The sequence below is a fragment of the Procambarus clarkii genome, unplaced genomic scaffold (genome assembly GCF_040958095.1).
Source record: "Procambarus clarkii isolate CNS0578487 unplaced genomic scaffold, FALCON_Pclarkii_2.0 HiC_scaffold_415, whole genome shotgun sequence".
Lineage (NCBI taxonomy): Eukaryota > Metazoa > Arthropoda > Malacostraca > Decapoda > Cambaridae > Procambarus > Procambarus clarkii.
The window spans coordinates 75,320-99,568 of NW_027189448.1; the positions used below are offsets into that span (position 1 = coordinate 75,320).

Here is a 24,249-nt window from a genome sequence, read left to right on the forward strand (position 1 = left end):
TTACTGCCCTCATTTTTCTATCAGTCAGAAAATTTATCATCCATGTTAGAAGCTTACCTGTCACCCCTCCAATATTTTCCAGTTTCCAGAACAACCTCTTATGTGGAACTCTGTCGAAAGCCTTTTTTAGGTCCAGATAGATGCAGTCAACCCAACCATCTCTTTCCTGTAATATCTCTGTGGCTCGATCATAGAAACTGAGTAAATTCGATACACAGGATCTTCCAGATCGAAAACCATACTGTCTGTCTGATATTATATCATTTCTCTCCAGGTGTTCTACCCATTTAGTTTTGATTAGCTTTTCCAATACTTTCACTATTACACTTGTCAATGATACAGGTCTATAATTGAGGGGGTCTTCCCTGCTGCCACTTTTGTAGATTGGAACTATGTTAGCCTGTTTCCACACGTCTGCTACGATTCCTGTACACAGGGATGCCTGAAAGATCAGGTGAAGTGGAATGCTGAGCTCAGATGCACATTCTCTCAGAACCCATGGTGAAACGCCATCTGGGCCAGCTGCTTTGATCTTCCCGAGCTCCTTTAGCATATTTTCCACTTCATCTCTAGACACCTCTATCCGCTCTATGTTGTTCTCTGGAATTCTTATTGTGTCTGGTTCTCTGAAGCTTTCATTTTGTACAAACACACTTTGGAACTTTTCATTTAATGTTTCACACATTTCCTTTTCATTTTCCGTGAATCTGTTTCCCATTTTCAACCTCTGGATATTATCCTTTACCTGCAATTTGTTGTTTATGAATTTGTAGAATATGCCCGGTTCTGTTTTACATTTATCTGCTATCCCTTTTTCAAAATTTCTTTCTGCCTCTCTCCTTACTGCTGTATAGTTGTTTCTCGCATCTTTGTATCGCTGGTATGTTTGGGGGTTTGGCCTCTTCCTATACTGATTCCATTTTTGTGTCTTTTGGTCTCTTGCCCTCTCACAATTTCTGTCGAACCAGTCCTGTTTTCTGGCCCTGCATCTCTGTTTTGGTATGAATGTTTGTGTGCCTTCCTCGTATAGTTTTAAAAATTAGGCATACATTTCATTTACTTCCCTGCCTAGCAACAATTCTGTCCAATTACACTCATTAAAAAAATTTCGAAGTTCCCCATAGTTGCCTCTCCTTAAATCGAGTTTATCAACTGTTTCAATGTCCCCATTTTCTTCTAGATGATATCTTAAAGCATATTTAATGTCTAACAGGACGTGATCACTCTTTCCCAAGGGAGGAAGGTACTGGATGTCAAAAATCTCTTCTTCTTTCCTGGTGAATACTAGATCCAGTACTGACGGTATATCTCCTTCCCTCATTCTTGTGGCTTGCTTTATGTGTTGATACGAGAATGTCTCCAGAATGAGGTTCACAAATCTGCATGTCCAAAAGTCCTACGTTCTTGCTTCATAGGCCTCCCAGTCTATTGCTCTAAATGTGTGTGTGTGTGTGTGTGTGTGTGTGTGTGTGTGTGTGTGGAAAGTCCACGGGCAGGGGTTTGATTGAGCCGTTCAACATCAATATTTGTTAATAATCATCCTGTTTTTGTGATTTCATTGTGCACATTCTCTCGTACTCGTCACACAAGCATGCAAATTGATCAACTTTGGCTAAAGAATAAATATAACCTTGGTTTTGTGTGTCACAGACTCGCTGGAGAACAAGTCTCAAGAGTGTGCGAGCCAAGATGTAAAAGCTGAGGCTGCAGAGGTGAAGGCTTCCAACACAGTGCCCAAAACCACACGTTGGATAGTGTGCCCAGGATTCAAGGAGCTGCAGAGGGTTTTAAAATTCCCCCAGAGTAAGTAAACCTTTGCAAGGGAAGGGGATCAGCCCTTAGAGTAAGTAAACCTTGGCTTCGTTTCTCAGAATAATTTAATAATTCTTATTGTTGGGGACTGGAAGCCTATACTTGTAGCTTCTCAAGACCTTCCCCCCCCCCTTAGTCAATTACTGCCTTTCCCCAGGATGAAACCAACAACAATTGCCTAACAACCGGCCCCCCTCCCTGTTCAGCTCGTTGCTGTGAGGGGGGCTTGGTGGGCTGCTGCCGGAGAGTGATGCTCCTTGGGACAGTCCTCTGTCCTTTTGTCGCCTTGTGCTCCTGCTGCTGTCCTCTCTAATTGTGCTGAACGACTTTTCCTTTTCCTTCTGTTTTGTTTTTCTCCCCTTTTCTCCTATCTGCTTGTCGTTTCCTGCCGACCTTTTGCTTGTTTTGGTTATTCTTTTGGACTTTTTATTTTGACGCCCGGGTGCTTGAGGAGGCATACTCTTGCACCCGTAGAACTGTAGTACCTGACGTCTCGAGCGAGGGGAACCTTTTATTGTCAATCCTCCTTTCGTCACTGAACCCGATCTCGACAGACTGACGGTTCTTAAGGTGGCGTTTGTGGGGCGTATATCCACAATGCACCCCTAGGGAGCCCCGGCATGATCGGCGATAGCTTCTTGTTGGGTGCCCTGCCTCTAATTGTGGCTCCATGGTGGGTATGAGGGCACATTCGTGAATGAATGTTTTTCCTTTTTGTACCTATGTTGCATACTGTTCCTCTTTTACCTTCTCAGGCTCGTGGGGTGGGTGACCAAGCCCTTGAGTCGGATCGTGTTGGAAGACCGGGCTCTGTAGCCCCCGCTACATTGAGCCCCGACCTTGCGCCTCCTTTGACCTCTCTGACTACTCCCCTCGGCTCCCCTCCCTCCTCTGTAGTTGGGTCGAGCCCCAAGCCCCCAGTGGTGACCACCTCGTCCCCTGGCACGGCTCAGTCTCTAGTAGTGACTACTACGCCCTTTAACCCCCCCCTCTCTCTGGGGGTTCTCAATGCTGTCCTCGACATGGCCGCAATCGCTCGATTCCTTCCCGTACTGATGCGTATCAGGCCTTGTTTGGTCCCGCTTCGTGGGCCAAATACTTTGATCTCCTCCCTCTTGATTCTGCGCCTCCTGACGATTTCTCCCTCCATCGGCATCTTGTTAATTCCGTAGATGCTTCTGTTACCTTCAACCCTACTCGTCTCGGTACTCGTGTTGTTGCTGCTGCTCCTCAGGATGCTACATCCCACTTGGCTGCCTTGTCCTGCCTTGGTGAGACCCCTGTTTGGGTCTCCAAGAACACTCGGTTGAATGCCAGTGTTGGCACTATTTTCCTCTCGCCCCATGTTGCAACCGGTGTTCGGAATCTGCAGGACTGCCACCATGATATTCGGCATATCCTCCATGCCCAGGGCCATTTTGTCCTCCAGGTAGATACGTTTACTCGTCCTCTCGTGGTCGTCGCCGTCAACCCCTTCGGGTTGTGAAGATTACCTTTGATGGTAGGACCCTTCCACCCTCTGTCATTCTTGCTGGTGCCAGGTGCTCTGTCCAGGAGTACATTCCTTCTCCTAGGCTCTGTAACAAGTGCTGGAGGTTTGGGCATGGTGCCCTCCACTGCTCTGGGACTGTCTCTCTCTGTCCTTTGTGTGGGGGAGAAGGTCACTCTAAGTCGGAGTGCACTTCTCCCCAGGTTCGCTGCCTCAACTGCGGTGAGGCTCATCCTACCTTCTCCCGTGCGTGTATCCATTATAAGCTTGAGGCGGCCGTCCTCACCTTGAAGCACCGGGAGCGTTTATCTTTTCCTGAGGCGAGGCGCCAGGTTCGCTGGCTCCCGTCTTATGCTAGTGTCTCTTATGCTCGCGTGTTGCGCTCTTCCTCTCCTCGTCCTTCCCACCTTCCTCGAACCCACAACCGTTTCCGGGCCTTGGACCCTGATACGCTCACTGTCCCCTCCTCTGTTCCTTTGAGTTCTGTCCCGAAGGATCCCCCTCCTGGTCCTCTGTCTGGGATTCCCCTTCTTTCTACCCGGTCTGTCATGTCTCCTGTGTCTTCTTCCTCGTCTTCCTCCGATCCTCCTTCCCATCCTTCTCCTCCATCTACTGACTCTCCCCGCCGCCTGTCGGTGCGGGCTGATGTCCATCGCTCTCCTAACGGCCGTCGTGTGTGCTCTCGTTCAGCTTCTCCTGTTGAGATGCTGGAATCCGTTGCCCGGTACGTAGTTGCTGGGACACCGGTCTCTCCAAGTCAGAAGCGTAAGCCTGGCTCCTCTCCTCTCCTCCTCCCCAATGGGTAAAAAGGCTTCGCTTTCTTCCTCGCCCCCTACTTCTGACACTCTTGCTCCGTCCCCTCCCGTTTCGGTGGTTACGCCCCCCTGTTCCTGCTATGGAGGTCTCTTTAGCCCCGCTTGGTGCCCTTGCTGAGGTGCGTCCCTTGGTTTCTGCCCCTCCTGCTGCTTTCCTTGACCCTCGGTTATCCCCCCTCTTCCTCCTCCAGACCCTACTCGTCCGCCTCTGGTTGGTCCTCTAGCTACCTTCCCTACTTTTTTACTCAGTTTACTCATGCCCCCTAATCCTGACTTTGCTGACCCTGACCCTGATCCTGCACTTCTTTAACGTGCTGTGTTCCCTTTTCACCTTTGTTTCTTCGTTGTTCTCTGTTGATGTCCTTCCTCTTCTCGTCGATATTTATTTTTCAATGGAACGTTCGAGGTTATTATGCCAATTTCCTCGAACTCCAGCTTATGATTTCGCGGTTTTTGCCCCTTTGTGTCTGTCTCCAGGAGCCAATGCTTGGTGCTCGTCCTGGTCGCTTTCGTGGCTATTCCTTTCTCTTCCCCCCCCCCCCCCTGCTGTTGCTGGGGCTCCTAACTCTTCTGCTTTCTTGATTCGCTCGGATGTCTCCTTTGTCCAATTACTTTTTCCTTTGCCTCTACATTGTTCTGCTGCTTGTATCTTTTGAGGAAATGGTACACCGTTTGTTCCATTCATCTCCCCCCCGAGTGTCCTGCTTTCCCTTCCCGATCTGAAACACCTACTGGACTCCTTGCCGGAGCATGTGTTCCTGCTAGGTGATTTTAATTGTCGTCATTCCCTTTGGGGTGATGTTCTGACGAACACCCGAGGTCGCCTTCTTGAGCCATTCATCCTCTCTTCTTTCCTGTCTCTTTAGAATTCTGGTGAGCCCATGTATTTGGACTCTCGCACTCGCACCCTTTCCTGTCTTGATCTTTCTCTTTGTTCGTCCTCTGTTTACTTAGATTTCAAGTGGCAGGTTCTTGATGACCTCCATGGCAGTAACCATTTCCCCATACTTGTTACCTTTTTCTCTTTTCACCCTCCCCTCTCCTTCCCTAGGTGGCAGTTTGCTAAGGCAGACTGGAACCTATTTACCCTCAGTGCTGCTCTCTCTGACCTCTCCCTTCTGCCTCTCCCTCGCTCTCTCCTCCTTTTTCATGACACCATCTTCAACGCTGCCCTCCCTCTATTCCGCGCTCTTCCTCTCAGGACCCACGGAAGTGCGTTCCCTGGTGGAATACAGACTGTGCTCGGGCTGTCCGCTATAAGCGTGCAGCCTGGAAGAGACACCGCCGTTGGCAGACGGCCAATTCTTTTCTTTTCGTTCGGAAGGCAAGTGCGGTGGCCTGTAGGGCCATCTGTACGGCTAAACGTAATTGTTGGGCATCCTATGTCTCCACCATTACGTCCGAAACTCCTCTGCCACAGATCTGGAAGCGTATCCGCAAGATAGTGAGCAAGTTCATTCCCGATGTCTCACAGGTCCTTCACCTCAGTGGTACTCATGTGGCGGACCCGTTGCAGGTCACTACCGAACTGGGTTCCCACTTTTCTTCTGTTAGCTCTGGTTTTCATCTTCCCCAATCTTTCCTTCTTTGTAAACCTGTCCTTGAATCTTGTCCTTTGGATTTCTGTACTCATCTTCGCCTTCCCTATAACGATCCCTTCTCTCTCCCTGAACTTCGGTCTGCCCTGGCCCTCTGCGGTTCTACGGCGGCGGGCTCCGATGGCATTCATTATGAGATGCTTCGCTATCTCACTTCATGCATGTCTCAGTATTTACCGAGTCCATATAATCGGATCTGGGAGTCGTCATCAGTCCCTGAGGACTGGCTCGATGCCATTGACCTCCCTGTTCGCAAACCAGGGTCTCTGGGAACATCCCCTACGGACTTTCGCCCTATTGCCCTCACAAGTTGTATCTGCAAACTCTTTGAACGTATAGTTAACGTTTGTCTGATGTGGTTCTTGGAACACCATCACCTCTCCCTTTCTCAATTTGGTTTCCGCAAGTGCCGCAGCACAACAGATGTCCTGGTGAACTTGGAGGTCTATATTCGTACTGCTTTTGCTGCGAAGACCTCCGTTGTTGCCGTCCTTTTTGACCTGGAAAAGGCTTACGACATCACTTGGCGATATCATATTCTGTCCCAACATCATTCATTTGGCCTTCAAAGGAATCTCCTTCTCTTTCTCCAAAGCTTCTTCTCTCATCGTTCCTATTGGGTGAGGCTTGGTACCGCTCTCTCTGCCTCTTTTCAGCAATACGAAGGTGTGCCCCAGGGTAGTGTTCTGAGCACTACTCTTTTTTTTTCTGGTTGCCCTCAATGATCTTCTTTCCTCTCTTCCTTCAGGTGTCTTCTCCGCTCTCTATGTCGATGATCTTACCCTTTGCTGTCAGGGTGATGATTCGCCTCTCCTTCAACGCCGGCTTCAACTTGCGATTGATGCCGTGTCGTCTTGGGCCACCGATCATGGCTTCAAGTTCTCTACTACTAAGACTTGTGCCATGACTTTTACTCGGAAACGGATCGTTCTTCATCCCTCTTTGTCACTTTATGGTCATCCCCTTGAGTACAAAGATTCCGCGAAGCTTTTGGAGTTATTCTTTGACACTCGTTTGTCTTGGTCTCCCCATATTTCTTACCTCCGTATTGAGTGCTCTAAGGCCCTTACCCTCCTTCTAGTATTGTCCCATACTTCTTGGGGAGTGGATAGACGCACTCTCCTTGCTTTACATTCCTCTCTCATCCTGTCTAAGCTCAATTATGGTTGCCCTGCTTACTCGTCTGCTTCTCCTTCTACTCTTCGCTGTCCTGATGCTTTGCACCATACTGGGTTGCGCCTCACTTCTGGTGCCTTTCATTCGACTCCCGTCCTCAGCTTGTATGTTGACACTGGCTTCCTGTCTCTCCTGGACCGCCGGGATCGCTACTGTCTTCACTATCTTATGCGGCCCTTGCAACATCCTTCCTCTCGCCTCTGTCGTGCTTTAACTTTTACCCCTCCTGCAGTTCCTGTTCCTCTTCACCACCTCCCTCTTTATCCAGTTATCTCGCTTACAGGACTCTCTTTCCGTTCGTATTTCTAATATTTCTCCTCCTGTTGTTCCTTCTTTGCCCCCGTGGAGAGTCCCCCTTCCACAGTTTTGTACATCCTTGACCCGCATCACTAAAGCTTTTACCCCTCCTGCGGTTCTCAAACGCCTTTTCCTTGAGCACTTTTCTTCTCACTCCCGTTCCGTTTCCGTCTTCACCGATGGATCTAAGTCTGCAGGCAGTGTTGGCTACTCTGTTGTTTTTCCTGATTGCACCTATATGTGTCGCTCACCTCTGGAGACTAGCATCTTCATAGCGGAGCTTTAAGCTATTTTCTATGCTCTTCGTTTCCTGCTTTCTCGTTGTTAATCTTCCTTTGTAGTTGTTGTTGACTCTCATAGTGCCCTCATGGCTCTCAGGTCCTTTAATCTGGTTCATCCAGTGGTTGTTGAGATCCAGCATTGGCTGTTTCTTGTTCACAGTAAATTTAAGTCGGTTGAGTTTTGTTGGGTTCCCAGCCATATTGGTGTGTCTTTAAATGAGCGTGCGGATGCTGCTGCCAGGGAAGCTGTCCGCTCTTGTCCCATCTCTCGTAAAGGTATTTCTTATTCCGACTTTTACCCGGTTATCCATTCCTCTATCCTTACCCGTTGGCAGGCTTGTTGGTCGTCTGTTACTGGTAACAAACTACGTGCTCTTAAGTTGTGTGTCCTTATGACTGTCCTCCTACCACCGTAACTGCCGATGGGAAACGGCTCTGGCGATGTTGCGTATTGGCCATACTCGCTTAACTCATGGTCACTTGATGGAGCGCCGCCCTGCTCCTTATTGTCCTATTTGCATTGTCCCTCTTATGGTCGTGCATATCCTTGTTGAATGTCCTGATTTCCGGGACGAGCGTGTGTCTTGTTTTTCGACCATTCCCCGCGGTCGCTTGTCTCTCGGTAGTATTCTTGGTGACTGGAATGCTTTTGATATCGTTTGCCTTATGCGTTTCTGTTCTCGTATTGGCATCCTTGGTGATATTTAGCGCCCTCTGATTATCCCGCACATTTGATGGTGCTACATAGCCTTCCCGGTTTGGTGCCTTCTTTTGATAATTACTTTCTTACTTACTAACAACCGGATACCTGTTTACTGCATGGTGAACAGTGTTAGCAGGTAAAAAAAAAAACAGCGTTGAATGTAGTGAAATGCTATTTCCTGGGTGAGTCTCAGAAGCTCCTTGGAGCTATCCAGGCTGGATGGATATGTATATCTGTCTAGCATCAGTCAATGCATGGAGTTCTGCCTACTGGGGACCACAAGCCAGAACCTGGCCCCCTCTAGAGAGGCACGAGGAGCAATGGCCTGTAGAGATCCCCACCTGTGGTTGGGAGCATCCTGTCTGCCATCGACTGGGACAGGCACCCAGAAAGGTAGGCGCCCCAAACAAACCCCTATTCTGGTAAAATTATTGGAACCAAAAGCCGAACAGGTGGACAGATCTCCCGAAATAAAAATTAGCAAACTAGCATGACGTCATCATGTCGACACGCCGCCGTCTGCACAACCACCCCCTCTCCCCGGGAGGGAGAAGGGGGAGTCCCAGACCCATCCGACGGCGACCCAACCCACAGTTTTTAGACTGGATGTCAAAAAGCATGAAAAACACCACCGACTGGAGGGAGGGAGGGATGCCAGGGAGCCTCCGGGACTCGCCCAGAAAATGGCGTTTCATTACATTAAACACTTTTCTGGGGAGAGCCCTGTCGGCTCCCCGGAGCTAGCTATCCAAAGATAAGGAAAAACAGGGACTTTCCCCGGGAGGCTGTTCATCCTCATTCCTCAACGTGAAGTCGAGACAACTGGCTGCAACCACTGACCCAAGGCAACACAGGCCCTACCTGGCCCCGGAACATTTACCAGGTAGCGAGCAGCCAGGACCCTGTTCGACCTCCAAAGGGGGTCAAATTCCTTGCAAGTGTCGTATTCCTAGTGTCCTAGTGCTGGCCAGTTTACTGATGACGTATCTGTATCCACAGAGGTGACGTAGGGCTGCTGTGGTACGGCGACAGTCAGTCTACCCAAGGCAGCCTATATATCTCTACTCCATTCTGCTTTACGTGAGCAGTGAGCCGCTGCCGAAGAGGGACTGTGTAGTGTCTGCTGTCTGCCTGTGAAGTGGCAGTGACAGAATTCGGTGTATCCCGAGACTGGCTAGAGGAAGAGACGACTGACAGTAAGGTGCTACGGAGGAGTGTAACTAGCTAGTTGCAAGAAGCTCCTGCCAGGGGTTAGCTACCCTTGTATGTGTTCGTGAAGAGGCCCAGTAGCGCGAGGCTGATGTTCTCTGCCAGCACCAGGCTGGAGAGTGATTGTGGGCGTTTGCAAGGAGCACCTAGTGAGACTGTATAGGCTGGCCCGTGGCTAGGGTAGGCTCGTTGGTGTTCCCAGTACTGGTTGAGGATGGTACTGTGTGTTGAGGAAACATAGAAGTTGACAAGACTGCATCGCATGAGCATCGAGGAGCGCTTAGTGTCCTATGAGAGCGACACTTGTGTATATATCCAGTGTAGTAATACTCCCTTTATAATTCTATATAAGGTGATGGGAAAGTACTTATGTGAATATATTGATAATTGATGAAGTGTCGTATTCCTTGCATCTCCCCCATTGTGTTTTACTTGCATTACCAAGCTCACTCTTTGAAAGCCACTACTAACTTGGGGTCGGATACTAGAACTGTGGTTCCTCCAGTAAAAAACCCGGTTGCGACCCATTGTGGCTGTAACATCCATTAATATTCAGAACGGCCTGCGGATTGTTTATTTAGCTTAGGAATGGATGAAATCCGTTATCACCCATTCGTATGAACCAAGGGAGCAACACAGAGTGTGAACTATCATGTAGCATAGCGTTCACCCCTGTTACCGAAACAATATTTACCCAGGTCTTTTTCTTAAAATATAAAACTTACCCAATTTACACCTATTGTTTCGTGCTGTCTCGTGTTGAAATTTTTCATGGGCTACTGTTATTCCCCTTCGTCATGCTTCGCGCCCGAATGTCAACCCAAGACATGTTGCCTAAAACGGCAGCCAAAGCCGCAAACTTACAAACGTCGTGGGCACGGGAATGAACCGCAGGCTGGCTAGACTTAACCTTGCGAGCAACCTGAGAGACCCGAGCCCGGGAACAGGGAAGAAGGGAAACCGGGTCAACCCAAAGCACATCCCCGGTTGCCGAAGCCGTGGCGCACAAATAACAACGGAGGGCTGCAACCAGACGCAACACAAGATGCACCCCCGGCCTGACCAACCAAGCATCAACAACCCAAGGCCCCGTCCGAAACGCAGCTGTTTCATTCATAGTTAGAAAAGGAGACGGCTGCAACTGAACAAAATGACCACCAGGACCAAAGGAGCAGAAACCCCTGCGCCGGAGGAGAGCAGGAATATCCCCTACCTGACCCCCAGAAGCCAAAGCCATCAGGAAATGAGCTTTAGAAAAACAATCCCGAACGGAAGGGTCCACAACAAACCGAGGAGAAGAGTGAAGTGAAAGCACCCAGTCCAAGGACCAGGACGGCTCAGGAGGTGCATGAGCAGGCCGGAGGTGAAACAACGCCCAAGACAGCTTGCGGAACGGGGCAGAAGTAACATCAACACCGAAAACAAGCTGAAGTGGCTCCGCCAGCGCTGCATGATACGAGGTGACAGTATTGGACATAAGATGATGGTCCTGAAACAATCAAGAGAGAAAGGACAGAACAACCCTATCAGAAACAGAAGAGCACCTACGCAGTGGTAGGAAGAACCGGAAGGACCGCCAGGAAACTTCATACTGCAGCCGAGACGAAGCACGCAGGTGGGAGACCAACAACGACACCACCTGCGCACCATCCCTTTGATGATAAACCGAGTCAAAAACTCCAGATGCGAAGACTCGAGAAGTCTTCAGACTCGAGAAGACCCCAACGGCCTTGCAGTCGGGGAAGGGCACCACGTATACCGGGAGATGCCTCGACCACGCCGACGCAAAGACATCCACGTTCAGAGTCCTGAACGTCTGGCACAGCCAACTGAAAGAGTCTGCGTTGACCGTCCATTCTGTGGAAAGGGGAAGGTAACAAGACAGGCCGTCCGTCAAAACGTTGGACAGCCCCTCCCGAACATGAACAGCCAGGAGAGCCAAACCCCGAGAACTCGGCAGACGAGTCACCCGAAGCGACCAGCCCCAAAGAGCCAAAGACTGCATCGAACCCCCTCGGTTCAGCCAATGAACAACCAGGAAGTAGTCCGAATGGAGCCGGATCGTCGATTTGCGAGCAACTTGAACCCTCCAAAGTGACATCCACACTGCCCCGAACTCCTGGACCATGCTGTTAGCCCGATGGAAGGATGGACCCCACCGCCCCTGGCCTGCCTGGTGAGTACTGGTCACAAAACCCCAGCCAAGAGACGACGTGTCCGTGTACACATCGAGCAAGGGCTTGGGCAGGCGCCAAGGCACTGAACCCAAAAAACCTGAAGAGGAAGCCAGCGCTGCAGCAACCGACGCAAAGCCCCCGGAGGACGAACCCAATGGAGAGGAGGGGGAACTACCAAAACCTTCCAGAAGTGACACACAATATGGACAATCATTCATATTTGCCAACATTCAAGGTCTAAAATCAAAGTCAAGAAATAAAGTGAAGTTCATAAATGGCCTCCTTTTAGAGTCAAACTCAATATTTGGGGCATTCACGGAAACTCATACGAAAGATTACATTGATAGTGAAATCTGGATTCCAAATTATAATTTATATAGATGTGATAGAGAAAATAAGTCAAATGGAGGAGTAGGTCTGTATATTAAAAGAGGACCTGGTATGCACAGAGCTACTAAACTCAACTAATGAGATGGTAGAGGTACTTGGAATTAAGGTAGAAAAAATATACCTAATTATTATTCTAATATATAAACCGCCAGATACAACGGTTGAGGAATTCACAGAGCAGATGCACAAAATAGAGAACATGCTTGATAACCTAGCAAACCCAGCTCCAGATATTGTCTTCTTTGGAGATTTCAATTTACCAAGTCTAAGATGGAGAATGGTAAACACAAATATCATAGCAGGGAATGACCCGGGAAATAACCAACCACAGGTCAGAGAACTTTTGAGATTTTGTGACATATTCTCGCTCAATCAACAGATCACAGACCCAACTAGGAACGAAAACACACTAGATTTGCTATTCACAAACAATGATGACCTAATCAGAGACATTACAATCTCTGATACTACGTACTCGGACCATAAGCTCATTGAAGTGCGAACTAGCATAAATAACGGTAGTAGGTCTAAGACCCAACAAGCGAGAAGGAATATTCAATCAATTTAATTTTAACAATACGAGGATCGACTGGGAAAAAATGAATGTAGACCTTGCAACCATTCAATGGGAGACGGTCTTAAGCAACGAAACTCCCACACGGGAGCTGGGTTTGCTAGGTTATCAAAATTTTTACAGGAAAGAGATGGTTGGGTTGACTCCATCTATCTGGACCTAAAAAAGGCTTTTGACAGAGTTCCCCATAAGAGGTTGTTCTAGAAACTGGAACATATTGGAGGAGTGACAGGTAAGCTACTAACATGGATGAAAAATTTCCTGACAGAAAAATGAGGGCCATAATCAGAGGCAAGGTATCGGATTGGAGGAATGTCACGAGTGGAGTACCTCAGGGTTCAGTTCTTGCACCGGTAATGTTCATTGTCTACATAAACGATCTACCAGTTGGTATACAGAATTATTACTGGAATACAGTAAAGCTGCCGCCCAGTTGGGTGGGTGTGGAGCACATGACTGTAAAGCTGCCGCCCAGTTGGGTGGGTGTGGAGCACATGACTGTGAAGCAGCCGCCCAGTTGGGTGGGTGTGGAGCACATGACTGTAAAGCTGCCGCCCAGTTGGGTGGGTGTGGAGCACATGACTGTAAAGCTGCCGCCCAGTTGGGTGGGTGTGGAGCACATGACTGTAAAGCTGCCGCCCAGTTGGGTGGGTGTGGAGCACATGACTGTAAAGATGCCGCCCAGTTGGGTGGGTGTGGAGCACATGACTGTAAAGCTGCCGCCCAGTTGGGTGGGTGTGCAGCAAGACTAGTAACTGTGTGACTCACCATAAATGTAAAGTGCCTTGTATAGTGACTGTTGTGAGCCTCTTGTTGAATCACTTGTGACACAAAAGATTACTGATGTGTGTATTTGTGGTGGTGATTAAATATGTATGTGTATGTATATATGTATACGTATGAATATGTACATGTATGCATAAGTATGTGTACATTAATAATTTTGTAACTAGCGTCAAAAGATTGTTATTTGCTTAGCTAAACGAACTAGAGGGTTCAGTTCCTGAACCGATTATGTGCCTCTGTAATCCTTTACACCACCGCCCACGGGATGTGTATTATGGGGTGCATAATAAAGAAAGAAAATGAATGGACCGAACCCCACAATTCATTTAGCTAAGCAAGTTACAATCTTAATGAGCTAGTTACAAAATTCACTATAAGTCGTCACATCATAAATGGGTTCGAGATCGACCACAAGTAGTGCATTACATAAATTTATCAGTATTGTGCAGCCTGTGATCCCCGCCTGGCTGGATACTGATACCTAGGTAATTTTCATGTGTCCGGACACCGGCAATAAGGTGGTATTATTTATTTAACTTAAGATATATATATTTTTAAATGTTGTCACATTAACGGCTACATCTTCCTTTCTTCTGACATATAGATTTTTAAGATTAATTAAAATATATGGAAACTAATTATACAATTTATTGGCTGGTGTGCAGGGCTTCACACTTTCAGAGCAAGCCATCAAGTAACTATCAAAACGCATATATCTTCGTTTTCACTTCAGTTATATTTATGACAAAGGATTTTAAATGTAGCCTATATTTCTACCTTTCAGATGACATAAATACTTTCGTTAATTACAATATCTAGATCAAACTAACATTGATTTTCAAAAGGTTGTATATTTTCATCAATGGAGCATCAATGGAGAGCATCAGCCAAGAAGCCTTCTTTAAAATATGAATATCTTTCCTCACCCAATAAGATCTAATCTCTGAATAAAACGCAAAAAACGACTTGATTGTAACCTATCCACCGCTGCCCATTGGATGGGGGAGAGGGGGTTATGTGTAGGATAAACATATCAATTGTGACACTAGCCCTCCATATATGTCAGTTGCTTAAATTATAAACTGTACTTGTGGTCGGTCTCGAGCCCATTGTTGATGTGACAATGTGCATTGACTTTTGTAACTAGCTTATCAAGATTATAACTTGCTTGGCTATATGAATTGTGGGGCTCATTCCCTGAGCCCATTATGTGCCTCTGTAACACTCCACTATCGTCCATAGGATGGGTATGGAGTGCATAATAAATGAACTAAACTAAGCTCTGCCTTTTTGATAACATATACAATTATAAGCTTTATTTGTGAATCTCAATTAATTAAACAATATATCACAGAGCCTGTAGGGTTCGGTGAGATGAGCGAAGAGACATGGGAGATTTTACATAAGTACAGTACATGGTAGTTTAAGTAGCGAACGCATGTCAACGAATAACGAGTATATATAACAAAACCATTGTCCTATGAAGTCGATTTAACTTCCAAACATATATTTTTTAATTAATGTTAAATGTTTTCTGGCTAGTTATGTTAGATTTTATTAAAAATACGTATTCTACTTGTTAACATTATAATTTAAATTTGTGATAATTTGAGCAGAGAAGTGCGACAACTGGATATGCCAACAAACACTTTCCAAACAACGATATATCTTGGATAAGTCGCTCCACAACATTGCTGCTTGGACCATCGACTTCCTTTGATGCTACTTATTTCATAATGAAATTATATTAGTTTGGAGTAAATATATGTTTTCTCATGTTCTGTATTCAGCACCCACATTATAGTGAGTAAATATACCATATTACTTCATTACTTAAATAATGCTAGGAGGGTTTGAGTAGCTTTGGGTATTTAGTGCACAGAATCTCCAATAGATGGGGCGAGAGTCGCCCCATCTCTCTCACCCGAGAGAGAGTCGAAACTTAATTTAAAAATGATATATCTTTGTTCTCGAACATGATATATTTCATTTGGTGCAATTATAATAATGTTCATATATCGGTCTTTCTGGAGGCATATAAGATTTTAGGCTTTATTAGCGTATCTTTGTTAATTATACAATATATCGGCAAGTGCGTAGGCGTCTGCACTCCATGCCCGACAAGCTACTGAGCGCTACTATAAAAACATATGTATCTTCACTTGAGCTATAAATATGTCTATTGTAATGTATTTAAAATGAAGCTCTTATTTCTAACTTGCTTAAGACTTATAAAACATTTGTATTTATTAACGAATTTACGTGAAATAAACATTGATCTGAGAGAGAGTTGCTCTGTCGTTCAGTCTGTACGGGGTGGGAGCTCCGTAATTTTTAAAATACAATAATCTTCATTAGAAATTTAAATATGTCTATAGTAAAGTGTTTAAAGTGAAGCTTATATGTCTGTCTTTCTTGAGACATATAAAACATATATGTTTACTAACGAATTCACGTGAAATAAACATTGTTCTGAGAGAGTTGCTCGGTCGATCGATCTGTCCGGGGTCGGAGCTCGGCTATTATAAAAGTACACGTATCTTCGGTTTAAATTTAAATATGCCCATGGTAAGGTATTTAGAATGAAGCTTATATTTCTATCTTTCTTGTGACATATAAAACTTTTACGTTTATTAAGGAATCTGCGTGAAATAGGCATGGTTCTGAGATGAATGCTGCGGTTTTCGAGCTCGACGCGCGGCAATGGACGCCATATACACATCCAGTGGGTGTTATTGGACCCCATACCCATTTTATGGGTGGTTGGAGCCCCATACCCATTCTATGGGTGGTTGGAGCCCCATACCCATCCTGTGGGTTGTAGTGGACGCCATACTCATCCTGTGGGTGGTATTGGACCCCATACCCTTCCTGTGGGTGGATGTGATCCCCATACTCATCCTCTGGGTGGATGTGACCCTCATACCCATCCTGTGGGTGGTATTGCACCCCTTACTCACCTAACAGGTAGTAGTGGACAATATACCGATCCTGTAGTTGGTATAGTAGACACAATACCATCCTGTTTAGAGTAGTTTACCCCATAGACATTCCAATGAACCATCGTTTTCTGTTAGCGTTCCTACAAAACATCCTTTAAAGATTTGTAAAGCACCAACTATGGTATATAATATTGATTGGTGAAGGACTGTTATTCTATGTAATAATTTTTAGTGCTTATTATAATTTACTAAGAACAACTAATATTTCTCAAAACAAAACTACGAACCTTCAATAGGAAGTAGCTGATCTATAATATTCTAAGAGCATGGACAATAGTAGGTAAATTTCACAACCCATGTGGGACCTGAAAAGTACAATTTTCCTTATAATTGAACCAATCACGACTATTCTGCTATCTAGGTTGACGGACGGGTACTGTGAGACGCAAGTTGGTACGTGAGGAAGAGTTTGGGCCTTGGAAAAAAAGTAACTGGGAATATATCACATATTTACTAATTCATATTCAACATATTGACTTTAAGCATTAAGTCATATATGTGCTGTCTTGTGTGAGAACGGGTTGACCAGTGGGAATACACAATTACATGAACATGTTTGCTGATGATGCTAAGATAATAGGGAAGATAAGAAACTTAGATGATTGTCATGCCCTTCAAGAAGACCTGGACAAAATAAGTATGTGGAGCAACACTTGCAAATGGAATTTAATGTGAATAAATGCCATGTTATGGAATGTGGAATTGGAGAACATAGACCCCACACAACCTATAAATTATGTGAGAAATCTTTTAAGAATTCTGATAAAGAAAAGGATCTAGGGGTGGTTTTAGATAGAAAAATGTCACCTGAGGACCACATTAAGAACATTGTGTGAGGAGCCTATGCTACACTTTCTAACCTTAGAATTGCTTTTAAATACATGGATGGAGAAATACTAAAGAAATTGTTCACAACTTTTATTAGACCAAAGCTGGAATATGCAGCGGTTGTATGGTGCCCATATCTTAAGAAACACATCAACAAACTGGAAAAGGTGCAACGACATGCCACTAAGTGGCTCCCTGAACTGAAGGACAAGAGCTACGAGGAGAGATTAGAGGCATTAAATATGCAAAAATTAGAAGATAGAAGAAAAAGAGGCGATATGATCACTACGTTCAAAATAGTAACAGGAATAGATAAAATTGATAGGGAAGAATTCCTGAGACTCGGAACTTCAAGAACAAGAGGTCATAGATTTAAACTAACGAAACAAAGCTGCCGGAGAAATATACAAAAATTCACTTTTGTAAACAGAGTGGTAGACGGTTGGAACAAGTTAAGTGAGAAGGTGGTGGAGGCCAAAACCGTCAGTAATTTCAAAGCAGTATATGACAGAGTGCTGGGGAGACGGGACACCACGAGCGTAGCTCTCATCCTGTAACTACACTTAGGTAATTACACTTAGGTAATTACAGGGAATAGAACAACTGACAGCTGAAGCATACAAGATCTGCCTGAAGCACGTGCCTGTGAGGAGGGTCAGAAAGAGGATCACTCTAGAAAGAGAACGCAGAAGACTGTACAGGAGAAGGAAAAAAATAACGGAAATGCTTGGGCATACACGACTATCACAAGCAAGGAAAATAAACCTAAACAGGGAGATCAAAGAAATAGAACAAACGTTGAAGCGATCATATGAGGCTGAGCAAATGGAATTGGAACAGAATTTCTTCTGAGGTTATCTTGAGTTGATTTCGGGGCTTTAGTGTCCCCGCGGCCCGGTCCTCGACCAGCCCTCCACCCCCAGGAAGCAGCCCGTGACAGCTGACTAACTCCCAGGTACCTATTTACTGCTAGATAAGAGGGGCATAGGGTGAAAGAAACTCTGTCCATCGTTTCTCACTGGCACCCGGGATCGAATCAGGGACCACAGGATCACATGTCCAGAGTGCTGTCTGCTTGGCCGGCCGGCTCCCTATAAAGAGATAAAGAAAAGATAAAGATAAAGAAAGAAAAAGATAAATAGATAAAGAAAAGTTAGAGATAAAGAAAAATCCAAAATATATTTTCACATATGCTAAATCAAAATCAAAAACCTCCACCAGTATTGGACCTTTAATTACAACTGAAGGTACGTACACAGAGGACAACAAAGAAATTAGTGAAATTCTAAGATGCCAGTATGAGGCTATGTTTAGCACACCAATAAACAACATGAAAGTTGATGACCCAGACAGCTTCTTTATGAATGACATTCAAGCTGCAGATAATATAACGGATATTAACATGAACTTGGAAGACTTTGAAAGAGAAATTGACAATATGCCCATGCACTCAGCTCCTGGGCCTGACTCATGGAATTCAATATTCATAAAGAAATGTAAAGTACCAGTAACGCGAGCACTCGGCGTAATATGGAGAAAGAGCCTAGATACAGGGGAGATACCAGCAGCACTTAAATCTGCAGATATAGCTCCTTTGCACAAGGGGGGAGTAAAGCCTTGGCAAAAAATTATAGGCCAGTTGCACTAACATCACACATAATAAATGTTTGAAAGAGTGATTAGGAATCAAATTTCTAGTTTTATGGAAAATGAGTTAAACAACCCAGGACAACATGGATTTAGAGCAGGAAGATCCTGTCTGTCACAGTTACTCTACTCTAATCACTATGACAAAATCACAGAAGCTCTAGAAGAAAAGCAAAATGGAGATGTAGTATACACAGACTTTGCAAAGGCATTCGACAAATGTGATCATGGAGTGATTGCACACAAAATGAGGTCAATGGGAATAACTGGTAAAGTAGGATGCTGGATACTCAATTTCCTGTCGAACAGAACACAAAGAGTAACAGTCAATCAAATAAAATCAAGTCCAAGAGCAGTTAAAAGGTCTGTACCTCAAGGTACAGTCCTTGCACCACTGCTGTTCCTTATTCTCATATCAGATATAGATAAAAATACAAGTCACAGCTTCATGTCATCCTTTGCAGATGACACAAAAATCAGCATGAAAATTACCTCTGCTGAAGATATGGAAAAATTATAAGCAGATATCAACAAAGTTTCCGACTGGGCAGCAGAAAATGATATGATGTTTAACAGCAATAAATTCCAGGTACTCAGGTACGGCAAAAATGAGGACCTGAAACATACTACTGGGTACAAAACACAATCGAATCTGCCCATAATAGGTAAACAGCATGTCAAGGATTTGGGAATAATGATGTCCGACGATCTAACGTTTAGGGAGCATAACCAAGCAAATATTGCGTCAGCCAGAAAAATGATAGGATGGATTACGAGAACTTTCAAATCCAGGGATCCCATCACGATGGTTGTACTCTTCAAGTCACTTGTGTTGTCCCATCTCGAGTACTGTGCAGCACTCACTTCCCCCTTTAGAGCAGGAGAGATTGCTGAAATTGAGGGAATACAGAGAACATGTAAGGCATGCATAGACGCGATAAAGCACCTAAATTATTGGGATCGTCTCAAAGCTCTCCAAATATACTCGCTAGAAAGGAGACGAGAGAGATACCAAATAATATACACATGGAAAATACTGGAAGGCCAGGTCCCTAATCTACACAGTAAAATAACAACGTACTGGATTGAACGATATGGAAGAAAATGCATAATAGAACCGGTGAAGAGCAGAGGTGCCATAGGCACAATCCGAGAACACTGTATAAACATCCGAGGTTCGCAGCTGTTCAACGTCCTCCCAGCGAGCATCAGAAATATTGCCGGAACAACCATGGACATCTTCAAGAGAAAACTAGACTGTTTTCTAAAAGACGTTCCGGACCAACTGGGCTGTGGTGGGTATGTGGGCCTGCGGGCCGCTCCAAGCAACAGCCTGGTGGACCAAACTCTGACAAGTCAAGCCTGGCCTCGGGCCGGGCTTGGGAAGTAGAAGAACTCCCAGAACCCCATCAACCAGGTATCAACGATCGCAAGAGAGGAGGAAGGGCCGTCCCCGAAGGAACCAGAACAGCCGACGAAGCCACACCCGACCCGGTGGGAAGACTATCATGGCAAAGTTCAGGCTCCCACACAAATGCTTGAGCAACCTCCGCGTGACCTGGGAACCCCTCAGAACAGGCGAAGGCGGGACCGCAAGCGAAGCAGAGCCGCCGGAGGCAGAGACAAGGAAGCGGTGCGAGCGTCCCAAACTAGACCCAGCTAAGACCAAACCTGAGAGGGAACCAGATGGGACTTCCTCCAGTTCACCAAAAACCCAAACCCGGCGAGCTGAGAAAGAATCAAATCCCTGGCGAGCAGATACGCGGACTAGCTGGGAGCCCAAACCAGCCAGTCATTGAGGTAGGCTAGAATCCAAACACCTAACAGATGCAGGGGGGACACCATGATCCGAGTAAGGCGTGTGAAAATGCGAGGCGCCAGATTCAACCCGAAGGGAAGACAGCGAAAGCGGTAAGCTTGATGCCCGACAACAAAACCGAGCCAGTCCCTGAACCTTGGGTGAACCGGGATACTATATTCAAGATACGTCCACCTGTATCTCCAAACGTTTTGCCCAGGAAGCAAAGCGTACCTTGCACCATTAGACACACCGGCTCCCGCCCGCCGTCAAACCAGCAAACTACTCATTCTCCGCCTGCCTGTTCCTGATTGGCTGGTGTGTCGCCGCACCTGCACTCACGCCACTACCTGAGTTGACGTCTGGGCCAACACACGCCGTACTCCTCAGAATATCTCTGTGCTCTTTGGAGTTGACATCTCTCTCTAGTAGACAAAGCTCTGGCTGTCGTGTACTAAGGGAGGTGGCAGCTTGAAGCCAGTATTCTCAGCACCTGACTTGATTTACCACTATTATTACGTGCACTTTATTTTGTCTTAAAGTAAATTTTTACTGCCATTAATTATTCATGTTGTTTTGTTTGTTGATTTGTTTTGAATTTTACGTAAGCCAAGAGATTGTCTTTATTCATATCTTGTTTTCTAGAGTAATTAAAATTTCATTGTTTATACTTTGTGTTTTGTGTGTCTTCCCATTACCTTACCACAGACAAACGGGCAAACGATCTTTTTTTCTCTCTGTAAGTGTGACGAGGCCTTGACCCCAGCTATTGAACAGCCGAACATCAACACTCCAACACTTTACCGTCACATTTCATGGGGGCCTGTCCACGGAGCTTCACTCAGGTACTGGTACCAGATCGTAAATTTGTGGTAAGTGTACTTGGCTTTGGTAAAGTAGCTTCTCACTATTTTCAATATTCAATTTTATTTTCATATGGTGCTGTGTGTAATTGTGCATTCCGAGAGTAGCATATGGTGAAGGTGAGACAACTTTGGATTACGTGGTGACTGTAGGCCTCAGTCATTCTCTTAATTGGTCATCTCTCCCTCCGTGTTATTACTCGTGTTTACCATCTTTTGTCCCTAGGATATTTCTCATATTTTCGGCAGATCATCATATTGGTACCCTGGTACTGTGGTCTGTCCCCGGGTCAAGAGCATCTAATCTTCTGCAATCCGACGGTAGGAGGATAAAGAGGGCCATAGTTCCTCTCGCACGAACTTTAGTTGCTGAATTGGGACCTCAGCAGCAGTTCTCGTCACCAGTTGACACCTCGCACCCCTACACGTCGGTCAGAGATGATGATATTTACATTGGAAGGGAATTAGCCTTCTTTTTCAGAGCACAAAAGTTCGCTAATTCTGTAAGTATCATATTTCATTTCAGTGGGAAAAACTTGCTTATGTCCTATAGAGACTCGGCAAGGTATGCTTACATTCTTGGACTACCTAAATTCACTTTTGAGGCAATTAACTGTTTCATTTGTCTTAGAAACTCAGTTTCGCTTATTTAATAGGATTTTCTTGCCCTTATCCTCTTACATTGAGTACCGGGTACAAGATTTCCTGCGATCTTGATTTATTAATCATTTACCATCTTTAAATTAACATTAATTGTTAACGATTCCACAGGATAGGTACCAGTTGCCACGTTGTCCTGTTTCTGACATTCACCATATCACAACAGTATATTCGTTGTGCATTTATTTGCTAATTTCACCATGTTTCGTCTCCAAGCTTTCCGTGCAGATCCAGCAGGTGAAATAGGGACTTTAAGTCGTGCCAAGAGGACTGAATTACAAACTCTTGCACATGAGTATCAACTAGAAGTTCCCTACCAAGCCAACAAAAATGAACTACATAACCTGTTACTGGATCATCTCTTAGAGGAAGGTAAGATTAACTCTGAAACTCACGAAACTTACTTTATTGCAGATAAACCTGATTTGGCAACTCTGAAACTCAAACTAGAGCTTGCCAAGATCGAACGAGAACAGCAAAGAGAAGCAGCTGCCATACAAAAAGAAGCTCTACAAATAAAAGAACGAGAAGCTGCCATGAGGAAAGAAGAACAGGAACGTGAGATTGCAACATTCCGTGAACGTGAGCGAATACAGCTTGAAACAAAACAACGCCACCTGGAGATGCAACGCGAGCATGACAAACAACAAGCTGCTATGGCTATGGAATGTCAACAAGAATTCGCGTTGGAAACTACACACCTCGCTCAACGCCAGCAAGCTACCGCCAGTGTTCCTGTCAGTTTCAATATCTCACATGCAAGTAAGTTAATGCCACCATTCGTAGAGACAGAAGTTGATGTATTTTTCACCACCTTTGAGACCCTTGCTAATCAACTTAGTTGGCCTGCCGACCAATGGGCAACCCTTCTCAGAGTACATCTCACAGGTAGAGCTGCAGTTACACTCAGTACTTTGGCGTCTGAGAATGACTACCAGACTCTGAAACAAGCAGTGTTGGACGCCTACCTTCTCTCCACCGAAAGCTATCGAAGAAAATTCCAGGGGCTCTGGCTGCCAGTAGCTTTTTGTCGCTGACTGGAGGTGGTTGCTCGTTGGTGTGGGGCGCCAGCTGACTGGGGCAGAGGTCAGCAATATGGCGGCGGCTGGTGGTGGCCGCATCCGCCGTGTGAATACGGCTCGGCTGGAGTTCTCTGCGCCGGTGGATTGGAAACTTGTGGCGGCTGCGCTTTTGGATGTCCTGAAGGTGGATATTAAGGATCTCCTCGGTCTCGAGAAATTTTCTCCCACTCGCGTGGCGGTGACGTGGCAAACGTCACCTGGATACGAGCGGTTTGTGGGGTGTTGGAACGAGCGGACGACTCTCCTTCCTCATTCGGCTGTGTCTGTGACTGTCTCTGATCCGTGGGGTCCGCTGACCTTTGTGAGCGTGCACGGGGTACCTGTTGCGTTTCCTGAGGTGGAGCTTTCTTCTGTGTTTGCGAGGTATGGTACGGTGTTGCGTCATCGGTACAACTTGTTTAGTGCCGGGCGGCTGCGGGGCCTCCGTCTGGGTACTCGCACGCTGCATATGCGCCTCAAGGAGTCCATCCCCTCTAAGGTTATGTGCTGTGGTCTTCTGCTCCGAGTTTTCTATCCAGGGCAGGCCCGCACGTGCTTCCGCTGTGGGGAGGAGGGCCATGACACTGCCCAGTGTGAGGTTCCTCGATTGGAGACTGCTTCTGTGTTCAGTGTGGGGGATTTTCCCCCCTCCGTGAGAATGGTGCATCCCTGAACGGTCCTCGGCATGGGGGTGTGACTAGTGGGGCACCTGTGACTGTTGTGACTAGTGGTGCACCTGTGACTGTTGTGCCTGGTGGTGCACCTGCGACTGTTGTGCCTGGTGGTGCACCTGCGACTGTTGTGCCTGGTGGTGCACCTGCGACTGTTGTGCCCGGTGGTGCACCTGCAACTGCTGTGCATGGTGGTGCACCTGCGACTGCTGTGCCTGGTGGTGCACCTGCGACTGCTGTGCCTGGTGGTGCACCTGCGACTGGTGTGCCTGGTGGTGCACCTGCGACTGGTGTGCCTGGTGGTGCACCTGCGACTGCTGTGCCTGGTGGTGCACCTGTGACTGTTGTACCTGGTGGTGCACCTGCGACTGTTGTGCGACGACACGCAGATAGTCTCTGCGTGTCGTCGACG

General features: G+C 46.2%; 1 long non-coding RNA gene across 1 annotated transcript; it reads left to right on the forward strand.

Moving 5' to 3' along the window:
- The first annotated feature begins 359 nt into the window (after window positions 1-359).
- Window positions 360-9,775, forward strand: LOC138361498 (uncharacterized). The gene is made up of 2 exons (XR_011226991.1): window positions 360-1,803; window positions 9,171-9,775. It is a non-coding gene; the product is annotated as an uncharacterized lncRNA (long non-coding RNA).
- The last annotated feature ends 14,474 nt before the right edge of the window (window positions 9,776-24,249 follow it).